The sequence below is a fragment of the Lynx canadensis genome, chromosome C1 (assembly GCF_007474595.2).
Source record: "Lynx canadensis isolate LIC74 chromosome C1, mLynCan4.pri.v2, whole genome shotgun sequence".
Taxonomy (NCBI): Eukaryota; Metazoa; Chordata; class Mammalia; order Carnivora; family Felidae; genus Lynx; species Lynx canadensis.
Window position 1 is genome coordinate 165004740 of NC_044310.1, and position 13363 is coordinate 165018102.

General features: G+C 38.2%; 1 long non-coding RNA gene across 1 annotated transcript in view; it reads right to left on the reverse strand.

The window, feature by feature from the left end:
• Positions 1-600: 600 nt before the first annotated feature.
• The window catches only part of LOC115520758, a 44415-nt gene continuing 31652 nt past the window's right edge, over positions 601-13363 (reverse strand). The window contains exon 3 of the long non-coding RNA XR_004344022.1: positions 601-718. This is a non-coding gene — a long non-coding RNA (uncharacterized LOC115520758). The remainder of the gene's footprint in view (positions 719-13363) is intronic.

The following is a 13363-nucleotide window of genomic DNA, read 5'->3' on the forward strand; positions in this document are numbered from 1 at the left end:
ATGCTGCCCATTCATGAATTGTTGAATAAAGCTAACTTGATCTTTAAATTTACTCAGTTGAATGTGAATGTTGTTTTTTTAACACCATGAGGAATAATGTTTCAAAAAACCTTAGTGGGGCTTTGATGTAAAGTATAAAGGTCTGTTCCACTTCTTTTCTCTTCCATTATTAATTCAACCATAAGTTGCATGCATTTAATGAAGTGTTACCTTCTTGCTAACTTCTTAAGCTTCAGTGCAGCATCTGGTGACATGGTGATCACTTTACAGCAGATTCAAAGCATCGGTTGACAAAAGGGTCAGTAAATAGCACTGTTTATATCTTAAATGAATCCAGTACTCACAGCAAAGCAGGTGGCTTGGAGCTTGGCTGTATCAGATGCCCAGGGTCATGACACAAATGACCATGCTTATATGACATTCTGCATGACATAGGAACACTGATGACATTATTGCTGAGATACAGAAAATACAACTATATGGGAGAGATGTTGCTAAGTGGTCAGTTCCTCATTCACTGATATCAGTTTGTCATTAATTCTTTACATCCCCATGTCACTGATTATTTAAAAAGATTAAGTGTAATCATCATACCTTAGATTTCACTTTAAAAAAACAAAAGAAGGGTGAGCTGAGGGTAGGCAGTTGATAGCTGCTTGTTGCTCTGGATGTCAGTTGGCTCCAAGCTTTTCTGGCATTTTTTCATCTGTGCTGCCATCTAGAGAGGAGAATTAGAAATACACAAAGGTAAACTGGAAGTCCCAAGATGGAGTTGTAGGAAAATGGATTCTGTGTATTAATTTGTAGAAAACTGTAAGAAACATCAGTGACATTTGGGGGTGATAATTATATGTTTTTTTTCCCTCTTTCTCTGTCCCTCCCACATACAAAACAGGACTTGGATATCTGTTGATTGGTTTTTATGACAACATTCCAGGCATTGCTGGGGAACCACTTCCTGGATTCAAACTGACTTCTTACATAAGTAAAATTCAACTGTGTTAACTTTCTGGTACTTCCAGACTGGTGTCTTTAGTTAAAATATTCCCGAAAATGCTCACATTCTCAGTCCTGTGGGATTTAGAGATAAAATGCCAGGATTTTTGTATGTGTGTAAATCAACAAGGTAAGGAAGTCCTTTCAACACTGTGGGGCAGTTTCCTGAAGTCAGTGTGTTTCATAGAAACTACTAGTTCTGGGGCGCCTGGGTGGCGCAGTCGGTTAAGCGTCCGACTTCAGCCAGGTCATGATCTCGCGGTCCGTGAGTTCGAGCCCCGCGTCAGGCTCTGGGCTGATGGCTCGGAGCCTGGAGCCTGTTTCCGATTCTGTGTCTCCCTCTCTCTCTGCCCCTCCCCCGTTCATGCTCTGTCTCTCTCTGTCCCAAAAATAAATAAACGTTGAAAAAAAAAAGAGTTTAAAAAAAAATAAAAAAAAAAAAAGAAACTACTAGTTCTGCTTATATGTGAAACGTTCGCCAGATAAATTCAGGGGAATGGTAGGTAAACAATTTTAAACACTTTTCTTTATTATAGGCAGGACTTCTGGTAAGCTTTAATTTACCAATGTACACTGTGAACTTTCAAGACAGGAAAATGCTGGGCAAAATTTCCCAAAGTTATTTGACCTTGAAATCCTGGGCTTTTCCTAGAACTGGCATTGTGTGGAGCAAACTTTAGGAAATATTCCAGCAGAGAAAGGAAGTTGGCCTGCTGCGTGCACACCATTTACAAACATACCCATTCTCTCCTAATCTGCCTTATTCCTTTTCTCTATGTCTAAATACTCTTGAAGCTTTGCTTTGGCTTGAGTAGAGATTGGGGAATTTAACTTTTTTTTTTTTCCTAGCAGAAATGTTATAGGAGTAGAATTTGTTTGATAATTGCTATTTCTAGGTGAAACAAAGTAAGTTTACCTAGAATTTAGGCCAGAGTTTCTCTTGCAGCTTATATGTCAAATAGCACATAATAAGATATGGTCTTCTTAGCCACACTTAGTATGCTCTAAGTCTATGCAAAGTACCAGTGGGTGGAGAGAACAGGGAAAGCTGAGTTCAACATGATTCCTGTCTTTGTCAAACCATTACACAGGTGGAGTGATAAGGTTAGATACAATTTACTAAAAGATCCCTTATAAATAATGGTTATACCAGATTTATTCATCATAACTGAAATAACAGGGCTTTGTCTCTGTGGAGCAAGGACATGTTCCCCCATAGAAGAAAAGAGCCTTAAAGAAATACTGTTATAGTAGCATCCACTGTTAGAGGATTTTGCCTTATTATTATTATTTATTATTATTTTAAGTTTATTTATTTATTTTGAGAGAGTGTGTGAGAGGGACAGAGAGAGAGGAAGACAGAAAATCACAAGCAGGCTCTACACTGTTAGCACTGAGCCCGACATGGGGCCTGAACTCACAGAATTGTGAGATCATGACCTGAGCCAAAACCAGGAGTTGGATGCTTAACGAACTGAGTCACCCAGGTGCCCCTTTATTATTTTTTTTCAGTTAAAATGTCAGTGGCCATGAGTGTATTTCTGTATTAATTCTGAAAAGTGACATTCTTGGTGAAACTAAGTGAACAATATTAATGTTTCTCTTCCGATAATTTTTCTGCACTTTGGGAAAAGAAATATATAATTCATGCTTTTGACTTAAGAAGTAATGCCTCTGTTTAGGTATTAATAAGGATAATGATAAACTGTCATCATTCACAAGGGATACTTATTATTTCATTTAATAGAAGCAACTGGGGCCCAGAAATCAGTTTGTCTAATTGCTTATAAATTGTGGGGTTGAGGTTCAATTCCAGTCCTGTTTGCCCCAAATTCTAATTGTTTATGTCCCTTATGGTGGGGCAGAGTAATTTTAGAAAACGTTTACATACCCTGATTTCCATAACCTAAAAATATGGCTTGCCAAACTTAAATGGGAAAAAATTTTCCTGTGATTTTAAAAATTACACACATACATATGTATGACACTGTAGGCTTTATGAGAGCAGAAACCACGGAATCATATCTGTTCTCTTTACCATACTAAACCCAGTGCTCAGTACCTGCTTGGCCTATAGGTCCTCAATAAAGATTTGCTCAATGAAGTACACACAAATGATAACTTTTGGGATTGGGTGGTAGGCACACATGAACACCTTCAATATCCAATTGTCATTTTTTGCAAAAGAATTCACAGTGATGGGTCTGTAAAGTCTTCTCTTTTCATGGAATGATCTGAACCTGGTCAAGGGCAGTAAACACATTTGCAAATGTACTTTCCAATCAAATCTCAGTAATTGATTAATCACATTGTGAGTCAATTTGTGGATGACTGAGAACCTATCCTAGCATGGTTTACGGTCAGTCTAACAAATCCAGTCCCTGAAAATGGATAAAATTAGTGGGCTTGAAAGAAAACTAGATTTGAAGGCAAAGACTAAATATTTTTATATTTGTATTCTTAGTGCCCTGCTACATAATAGGTGTATAGCACATGTTGAAAAAGAAGGAAGAGAGCAAGCAAGCATGTGACCGCCTTGCGGTGGGGAGGGTATAAAAGGATGTTGAAGAGAAAGAAAAATGAGAGTTAGGAATCTTGGATTTTGGCCTTGGTTTGGCCATGTAAACTTGGGCCAATCATTCCTCCTTTTTGTTTCTCAGTTTGCTTATCTGGAAGCTAGAGTGTTTACCTAAGTTGATCACTAAAGCCTCTTTCAGATTGTTTCCTGGTATAAGCAAGACCATGTTTCTTTGTGTCCACTAGGGGGCACTGTAGTACTTGTGCAGTGGCCACCATCTTCCAATTTATCCAATTCTGGTAATTTTTACTTGAATTTACTCCCCTTAGAAACATTCCTTACCTTTAACTTTCAAACTCAAATTTATACTACAAAGTGTATGATTGAATTCAGTAATAGATGCTGGATAAACCTGGGAAGGATTTAGCTCAATGGTTTGTAATTTTAGTAGGAAAATTGGAATTATAGAAGGATTTGCATCATAAAATTATGAGATGTTGAGATTTTGCTTGAGCCAAAAGAAGGGCCTCGAAACTCTTAAAGGAAAATTAAATGGAACAAAGTCTAGCCACCCTAACAACAAAGACATAAACTTAAGAATTGTGCCAAATCTGAGTTAAGACAGCTATATAATTATCCAGGAGTATAAAAGAAGGCTTAAGAAAATAGAGACATACCATGTTCTTGGATAAGAAGATTCAACAGTGTAAAAATTTTAAATTATTCCCCACATGTACTCAGAAAAATAATACAATTCCAATTCAAAATCCCAATGTGATATTCTTGGAAACTTGATAAAAGAGTTCCAAAATTCATTGAGAAATATTAAAATGAGAAGAGCCAAGAAAATTTTTCTAACCTTTTGAGTTATCAGATGTTAAAACATATTATACAATGTCTGCAATTAAAGCAGTGTCATAGTGGCAACAAAATAAACAGCTCAATAAAACAGAATAGGAAGTCCAGAAATAAACCCAAGTATGGTGGCCTGGCCGTGTGTGTGCGCGCGCCCGCGCTCGCGCGCGCCCGCACGCGCATGCGTGTGTCAGCTATCTACCATCCCAACACTTTTCCCAGTATGGAAACTGAAAAAGAGCAGATCTTTACTCTTCTAGACAGCAAAGGTATCAGGATGTAGCTGAGGTTTTTTGAATGGGATTCTGACACCGAATCCAAAAGGATTGATACAAAGGTTCAGGGACTAGCAAGTTATTTACAGAAATGATAGTGATCTCAATCATCCAGGAGAAGAGAGTGTCTGCCGGTGGCAGTGTCACTGAAAACATTCTGCCTAACCTCTTCCTGTAACAACTCTTGGCCAAGCTTTGGCAGCATTCTAACCAGACTGTTCCTAGAGGTTCTTGGCTGAGTTTTCTGTTGCCAGCCTCTTTTAGCTTCTATCCGTTTTCTGAGCCTGGTTTTTAACTTTCCCATAGATTTTGTGAGCCCATGGTACTCTTCCATCACATTCCATTCTGTTTAAGCTACCTAGAGTTGATTACTAATGCTTGCAAATATGAATCCTGACTTATAGAGAAACAGGTGATGGGGAGTTGGTTAAAAACAACTGACTCTTGAGGAAATGATGAGACACTAGCTATGCAGACTCATTATGTTTGAAGATAATAAAAACCCAATTAAAATTCAGAGATGGGATGCTGGAAGTCCATGGCTTGCTATAGTGAAACAGCTAAGGAAATTAATGTCTGTTGACATTAGGACTAAGGTGGGCATTGAAGACAAGACCATGGAGGACCTAACTGTTGTTGCCATAGAACAGCATGAAGAATATGAGGAATTCAAGAGCTGTGTGGTGAGGTTAGTTGTTTCCATTGAAGAGAATGACAAATGGAAACCTCAAGATGCTCATTTTTAAAACATGAACTGAGGGGCACCAAGCATCTGACTCTTGATTTCAGCTCAGGTCATGATCTCATGGTTCATGAGTTCAAGCCCTGCATCAGGCTCTGCACTAATAGTGTGGATCCTGCTTGGAATTCTCTCTCTCCCTCTATCTGCACCTCTCCTGCCTGTTCATGTGCTCTCTCTCTAAATAAAGAAATAAACATTAAAAAAAAGAATATGAAATGAAACCCAAACTGTGAACTTGTTAAAGGAAATTCTTATAGCCCTAGGACTGAGATAGCTGTAAACCAATATTTGTTTTTGCTGATTGCTTACAAATCAGTTGAATTCACCTCCTTACCTGTGTTATATGAACATACACTAAGGTGCTGATCCAGAAAGAGTTACAGCTTTAAAGTTAAAATGCTACATAGGAGAGAATTCGGAGAACTTAGATAACTGTCACCCCTGAACTCCACTGAGGCTCCCTTGCTGGCTGAAGCAGTTATCTCCTTTTGCTTATGAGGCTGTTTGTACTTTGTCTGATGATACTAAAGCACTCTAGCTTGAGGGAGTTACCTTTTAAGAGGAGGCCAGTTCTCTTATGTCCTACTCTTACTTTGCATATCTGCAGATCTTTAATTCGAGTTGAATTTTAGTATGTTTCAAGAGGCCAATTACAAAGTGAAATTCAGGAAGAGGTGGCTCAAGCACCAAAGGAATTGGAAAAGTTTTGCTAATTAATCTGTGGAATGTGGATTAGAATAGATTTTAAGAATGCAGAATGAGGAAGAGGACACAATTGTAGCATGGATGGATTTTACAAATAGGGCTCACAAAAGACTCTGGATTAACTGTTTTAGCTTCAGAAGCTGGGGGTAATTCTATTTGTTCTGCTAAAGGTTAACTGAAATCTGGATATAAGGGTGACTCACGTAAAATGAAGTTGAGATGCAAATGTCTTCGATAAAATGTAAAAGAATGAGTTTAACAATTTCAGGAGACAGGAATGATGGCATGGATTGATCATTTCTGACCCAACCACTCACCTCACCTGTGTCTTTCAAAAAGGTCCAAAGCCATTCTTCACAAAAGCCTTTAGAAACAAATCTATAAGGGGAGGTCAGCATTGTTGAATGGGCTTTGGAAAATGTTCCCTGTAGACCAGGAATGATGGTGAAAGAGGCTAGAGCTGAATTTGGCTTACAGAGTTACATGGGACAGGAGGATCCCAGAGTGGCAGGGTCAAAGTAGCAGCATTTAATATTTGCATGTGGCTAACTTGAAAGTAGTAGAGTCAGTGTGAAAATCAGAATGATGTAAGCCATAGGTGACTAGCTGGTTATGGAGTCCCTAAGACGGAAGTAGATGGGCAGCCCACTAAGGTCCTTCTGGATTTATATATCAAAGAAGCAAACAAAACCCCTTAGGTCTAGAAAAGAGAGACAGTATCCAATTTCCAGACATAAATCCGTTCTCAGGCACAGTTTAAAAAAAATCTGAGTACCCTTGAAGTGCCTACTTGAATCTTCCTTCTGCCATGCAAAGGGACATATGGCCGTTTATTATGGTAATTGTAAATGATAAGGCAGAAAAAGTTTGCTTTCATCTGATATGGGCAATAGTGTATGTAGTTTTACCTTCTTGCCACAGGATTATATCACCTTTGAGGCTCTGGGCCACAATTAGACAGAAAGCTTGCTTATTTCCTCCTTACAGGACATCACACTGACTTACTACTAGATTGTTAATACTAGGCAGGCTGGGGGCAAAAGAGTAAAAGTATTATACATCTTTGAAATCTTGAAAAAACATGTAAGATCAAGAGAGTGGAAAATTTTCAAGGATCCAGTGGTATACAGAATATGTGTGGTTGTGATTCTAACGTGAGAGAGAGGGGTGCCTGGGTGGCTCGGTCGGTTGAGTGTCTGACTTCAACTCAGGTCCTGATCTCACAGTTCATGGGTTCGGGTCCTGCACTGGGCTCTCTGCTGACAGCCCAGAGCCTGGAGCCTGCTTGGATTCTTTGTCTCCTTCTTTCTCTGCCCTTCCTCTGCTCACGCTCTCTCTTTCACTCTCAAAAATAAAAACATTAAAAAAATAAAAATAAAATGAGGGAGAAAGCATTGTACCTGAGCCCTTGACCAATATGAAGAGGCACTATTTTGGTGGACATCTTTGGATTTTTAGAGGCTTGCTACTGGGTCCCTGTGCAACAATTAACCTTGAGACACCAAGTGACTGCAATCTGAATTGCTCATCATGATCCCGGTGTTATCTGAGACTCCTGGCCCAAGTTGAAAACATAAATATAGAACCAGGCCTGACTGGCCAGACTGACTCATGTCAGAATGCTGTCCCTTACATATATCACCTCATGGGAGTAGTCACAATGACCAATTAACTCAGGTGGAAAAAATTAAAACCATGGTTTACATATGTTACTTACTGGCTTGAGGTGGATTATTCTAGCATTTACAGCTCACTCAGACACCAGAAGGATAAGGGAAAAGGATAATCCTCACAATGGGCAGAACTTGAACTAATATACTTCATTGTTCAATTTGCCTGGAATCATCAGTGGCTAACGATGTGGTCACCTGACCAGCAACTTGGGAGGAGTAAGAGTAAGACTGGTGACAAGGAAGTTTGAAAAAATGGTATGTGAAAGGACCTTTAGGAATGGACCAGGAAATGTGAATATATCCTATATAGTTGAAAAGAGAAGTAGAGATGACTAAATTCCCTGGTTATAATATGTAAAATTTTAATTAGCTTTGGAGCTTATACTGAAGATTGATAATTGAAACAAACTTGATCCGGCAGTAGTTGAGTGCGGCGGCGGGGGGGGGGGAGCGGGGGGGGGAATGTGTATGTGTGTGGAAAATATCACTTATTTCCTCCTCACTCTTCTCTTATAATCCCCTAAACGAATCTAGTCCATCCTCATTTTAGAGATGAGAAAATGTCCAAAGAATTTGCTTGACCTGTCTCAGGCCATACATTAGTGGCATAGCCAAGATGAAACTCAGTCTGCCTTTTAAGTTAGTGCCTCTCCAGAGCAGCATATTAATTCTGTAATTGGTAAAAGTCCCATTTAGTGGCTGCTCCATTCTTCCCTGTTACCTAATCTGTAACTCGTCATGACAGAAAAGCACCACCATTTACCATTCTTTAAAAACTGGAAAACAGAATGGCAGGGGCAGAATAAAAAAGATGAAATATTTGAATGCATATTTGTAATATGTATGTAAGCTTTTCCCCTCAGACTTGAAATGGCCTTCCAGCTATAAGTGGCAAACACTGTGCGAAGCATGTTGTAGTCCTCATGTAATTTAAAGGGAAGGCAGATTAAGTCTTTTAAAAGATGCTGTCTCCAGTTGTAACTTTTCTCTTACCCAAGATTGTACTGTCCAATATGATAGCCAGTAGCCACATGAGGCTACTGAGCACTTGAAATTTGGCTAGTCTGAACTAAGATATGCTGTAAATGTAAAACATACACCAGATTTTGAAGTATAAAAAAAAGAATGTAACACATTTCACTAGTAATTTAAAAATACTAATTGTAGGGGTGCCTAGGTGGCTCAGTTGGTTAGGCATTGGACTTCGGCTCAGGTCATGATCTCGCGGTTCATGAGTTTGAGCCCCATGTTGGGCTCTGTGCTGATAACTCAGAGCCTGGAGCCTGTTTCCGATTCTGTGTCTCCCTCTCTCTCTCTCTCTGCCCCTCCCTGCACATGCTCTGTCTCCCTCTCTCTCTCTCTTTCTCAAAAATAAATAAAAACATTAAAAAAAATACTGATTGTATGTTCAAATGATAACATTTTGGGAAAATTGGTTAAATAAAATATATTATTAAAATTAATTTCACACATTTCTTTTTACTTTTTTCTTAATGTATCTACTAAAGAATTTAAAATTACATACATAGTTTGCTTTAATTTCTCTTGATCAATGTTGATATAAGGAAATTAAACCAAACCGAGGGGAATTTGCCCAAAGTTCCTGGTAGTTCATTAGACTTGTCAGAATTCTAAAGATATCAGTTTATTCCCGTGAGAAATAAGCCCACCGACCCAATCAAAGGAGAGATGTGGAGATTCAGAGCACAGTGAAACGAGGCTTGCTACTTGCAAGAGTGGGTGTCATAGCCGGCAATTTATCTCCTAGTGTGCAAGTCCCTCCCCTGATTCCTCATTGGCTAAGTACTGCAGAGGTTACAGCCTTACCTGGAAGTCGCCTATGCCCATGTAGGGCAAAAAGTACATTCATTGAGGTGATGCAGACTTCAGTTCTTTGGCTCATGCTCATTGGCAAGCCGGAGAAAATAAGCGCTCGAAAACAAGCCCGCGAAATGGAGAGGGGAAGAAGAACCAGGAACTGAAGTGTCTAAGGACTTGGGACTCTATTTTGGGGGGTGGTGGTTCATACATATTTCCAATAAGTTGTAAACCTATTGTTAACTAGACAGCACTGCTTTTATTTGTATTTCTGAAAATTAATCATCTCACTTCTCACAATTCCCAAGTCTATGAGCTGCTGAGTTTTTACTGTTGACAAAATTGCCATTCACAAATTGGAATCCTGCACTTTTCAGAAAATACTGGAATGGCAGTGAGCAAGTCGGGGCAGTGTCTAATTCTGTTTTTAACACAGAACAGATTACATTGTTGGCATTTGATAATTTTGCTTTAGAAATCAGGTAGATAAGAGCTCTTTAGCTCTCCTGGGAAGGTATAGTGAAAATGTGCCTTCTGGTTAATTGCTTTGAACACAGAAATATTTACACTGAAAATTTGAGCCTCATATCAGTTTATTATATTCTTTCCAATTTTATTTCACTATAAAATTTTAATTTGTCTGCCTGTAACCATGAACGCAGAGTAGACAATCAATTTATGGGATTCTTTATGATGTGTGATATACAAATTTTAGGTTGGCTATAATTATTCTTTTAGTTATATTCACTAAATAAAACCAATAAATAAATAGAATATACTATCTTAGATATATTACATATAAAATATATTATTCCAATACACACCAGCATGACAAGACCACGGTTAATGCCTTCCTTATCAGAGACCAAATAGGAATCCTAAATTTCCAGAATTTAATGACTTTCTTGGCCTCCTACCTTGTGGAGGGATTCCAATAAAGTACAAACAACTGCCAAGATATAATCATACTATGATTGTCTTTGAAATGAGACAGATTGTGAGTGTTACATAGGGACAGAGCAACCACATCTTCTAAAATGGACCATAAAGGTCAGTGATGATGTTCTGTTAGATTAGTGTCTTCTCAAATCTGTTCCTCTGCCTTCTCCTGTGTTGATGGTATCTCCATTTACTCACAGTCCTTCTATACTTCCTCACTTTCATTCCCTGTGTCCAACTGGTCCTTCAGTAGTGCCACGTCTACTCCTGAAATTTCTCTTGAATTCTTCCCTTTTTCAACCAGGTGAGTCCCTTATCAACTTGGCCTCAGATATCTGGAATACCCTTTAAGTGATTAGGTTTCCAGAATAAGGACCTAGGAAACTACTTTCCCATTTTAAATGAAGTTGCACACTGCCACCAGGATACCCCAAAGATCCAAATGCATCACTTCCCTGCTTGAAAACCTTCCAATTAGACCTCTACTACTTACAAGTTGAAGTCCAAACTTCTTAGCATGACATTTAAGGCCCTACATGTTCTAATTTCAGTCTCCTTTTCCGGACTTATGTCCTGCCTTTCTACCACATCCCAGACTAAGAAAACCTAAGTTTAAAAAAAAATCACATAATCAAAAATCCATTAACATTCTGAATTTTTTAAATTGATGATAGTGGGGAACTGAGAGGATTTATATGTAGTGTAATAAAACTGACATTACTCCAATATAAATCTATTACTTACAAAAAATTTATTCTATGTATTGCCTTTTGTCAAAGAAGTGAGAGTTCTTTTGATAGCAATTGACAGAAATCTAATTTCAATTAGCCTTGGTGAAAATTAGAAATAATTGGCTTATGGATGCCAAGGAAGCATTATGAAGCTAACCTAAGAGATGGGCACGCTGCCACTGGCCCCAGGAACAACTGCAGGAACTCCATTGCTGTCAAAATTCCTTTTCACAGTTGGTTCGGCTCTCCTCTGTGTGTCAGCTCCATCTGCTCTCATTGCAGACAGGATTTCCCCCCAAACCAGAAAACACGGACAACAGGTCTTTGGGCCAGTATCTTTTAAAAACCATATAACTGACTCTCTTTCTTGACTCCAGCTTGAAAAATCCACAGGAAAGCTTCTGAATGTACTGGCTGAGGCCAGCTGCCTATCCCTGGACCCATCAAGTGTGACCAGGGGAGTGGTGTCAGGTAGCAAAAAAACTTCTGCTTATAGCCATGTGATGGTAGTGGGGAAGTGGGATACCGGTTCTTAGGAAAGAACTTTTGGGGAAGGCAGCATCACTGACATCCACTATGGTAATTCTTCAGTGCTTTGAGTGGAATTAAATCAAAAAAGCTGAAAATCGTAGAATTAATTACATTGAACTTCAATTATAATTACTAACTGATCTAGGCCTGTAGCTGGCTCCACCATTTGTAGGCCTGCTTGCCTACAAATCTGTGTTCCTAATTTGCTTATTCTATCTAGATTTTCTGTTTGTTTTGTTTAGGGTATCCAATCATAATGGTTTCAAATACTGTTCATTTTATTTCCTAATAGTTATAACTTGTGTTTCTGTTTTGTTGCTTCTTTTATAGGCCAGAGCTTCCAGAATCATATAAAATAATCATTTGTATAATCACTAAAAATTTGTAAAATTTTCAGATATATGTATAAAAGTCTAACAGGGTAAGGAACCAGGAAAAGGGTATCTCAATTGAGTGATGTATAGTTTCCTGTTGGAGCTAGAAGGGAACTCAGATACAAGATACCAAAGCTTAACACAAGCCAGGATGCAGAATATGGCATTCCCAGTTTTTAAAGTGTTGGAACAATTTTATATGGGTTGGTGAATGGCTCATGCCCTGAGATATTATCCCTTTACCACCTCTGCACAGTCCAACAACTAAAGGCTTACATCATGGTATAGTAGGGGGATGACTGGTTCCAGCTGGCTGTTTAATATTTTGAATACAGTGATATTAAAACACAGTGTATAATATGACTCCTGGTGGGAATATAGTACCAAAACCCCCCACAAAACAACAACAACAACAACAACAAACACACCACCACAACAAAAAACCTACAAAAAAAATTTTCAAATTATCTTTAAAAACCAAATTATCCATAAAAATTCTGAAAGCATTAAAGTATTCTAAAAGGAGGGACCAACATTTTTAGAAAAAAGAAAGGAATACAACTGGAAAATCAAAGAAATAAAACTCTGTATTCCTAAATTTGAATTGAAAATATCAGTATGAACTCATAATGCATTTTCCTATTTCTGTTCACTGAAGAGGCCCAGAAGTGAACAACTCCATAGAAGTGAATACTATTACTGCCCAGATTGTGATCCTTAGGGATTCTTAGAGAAATGTATGATTTTAAATCTGGGGCAAGAAATGTATAAGATGAGGCTGGACATCTTGTCATACAAAAAGTGAAGAAGCTGTCAAAGACTACTCCAGGCCAAAGGACTCTGGAGCCAACTTGAGGAGGTTCCTATAATTTGAGCATCAGTAAGAATAACTGCAACTGATCGAACAGATCAAATGTGTTAAACTCCTGAGATCATAATGGTATTTAAAAAAATAGTTTCATCAGTCACCTTTGGAAGATGATAATGAACCAACTCATTATTCTGAAAATTGGTTAGTAAAGGGAGAGAATCAAGCATTTAACCTGACTTTCTTTTATAAACTGTATCTCATGTTTATAAATAGTAGAGTTCAGGAAAGGTATAGAAATAGATATTATAGAAATAGTAGAGTTCAGGAAAGGTATAGAAATAGATATTATAGAAATAGTATAGCTATTAAATGAAGAAGAAAAGATATAACTAGAA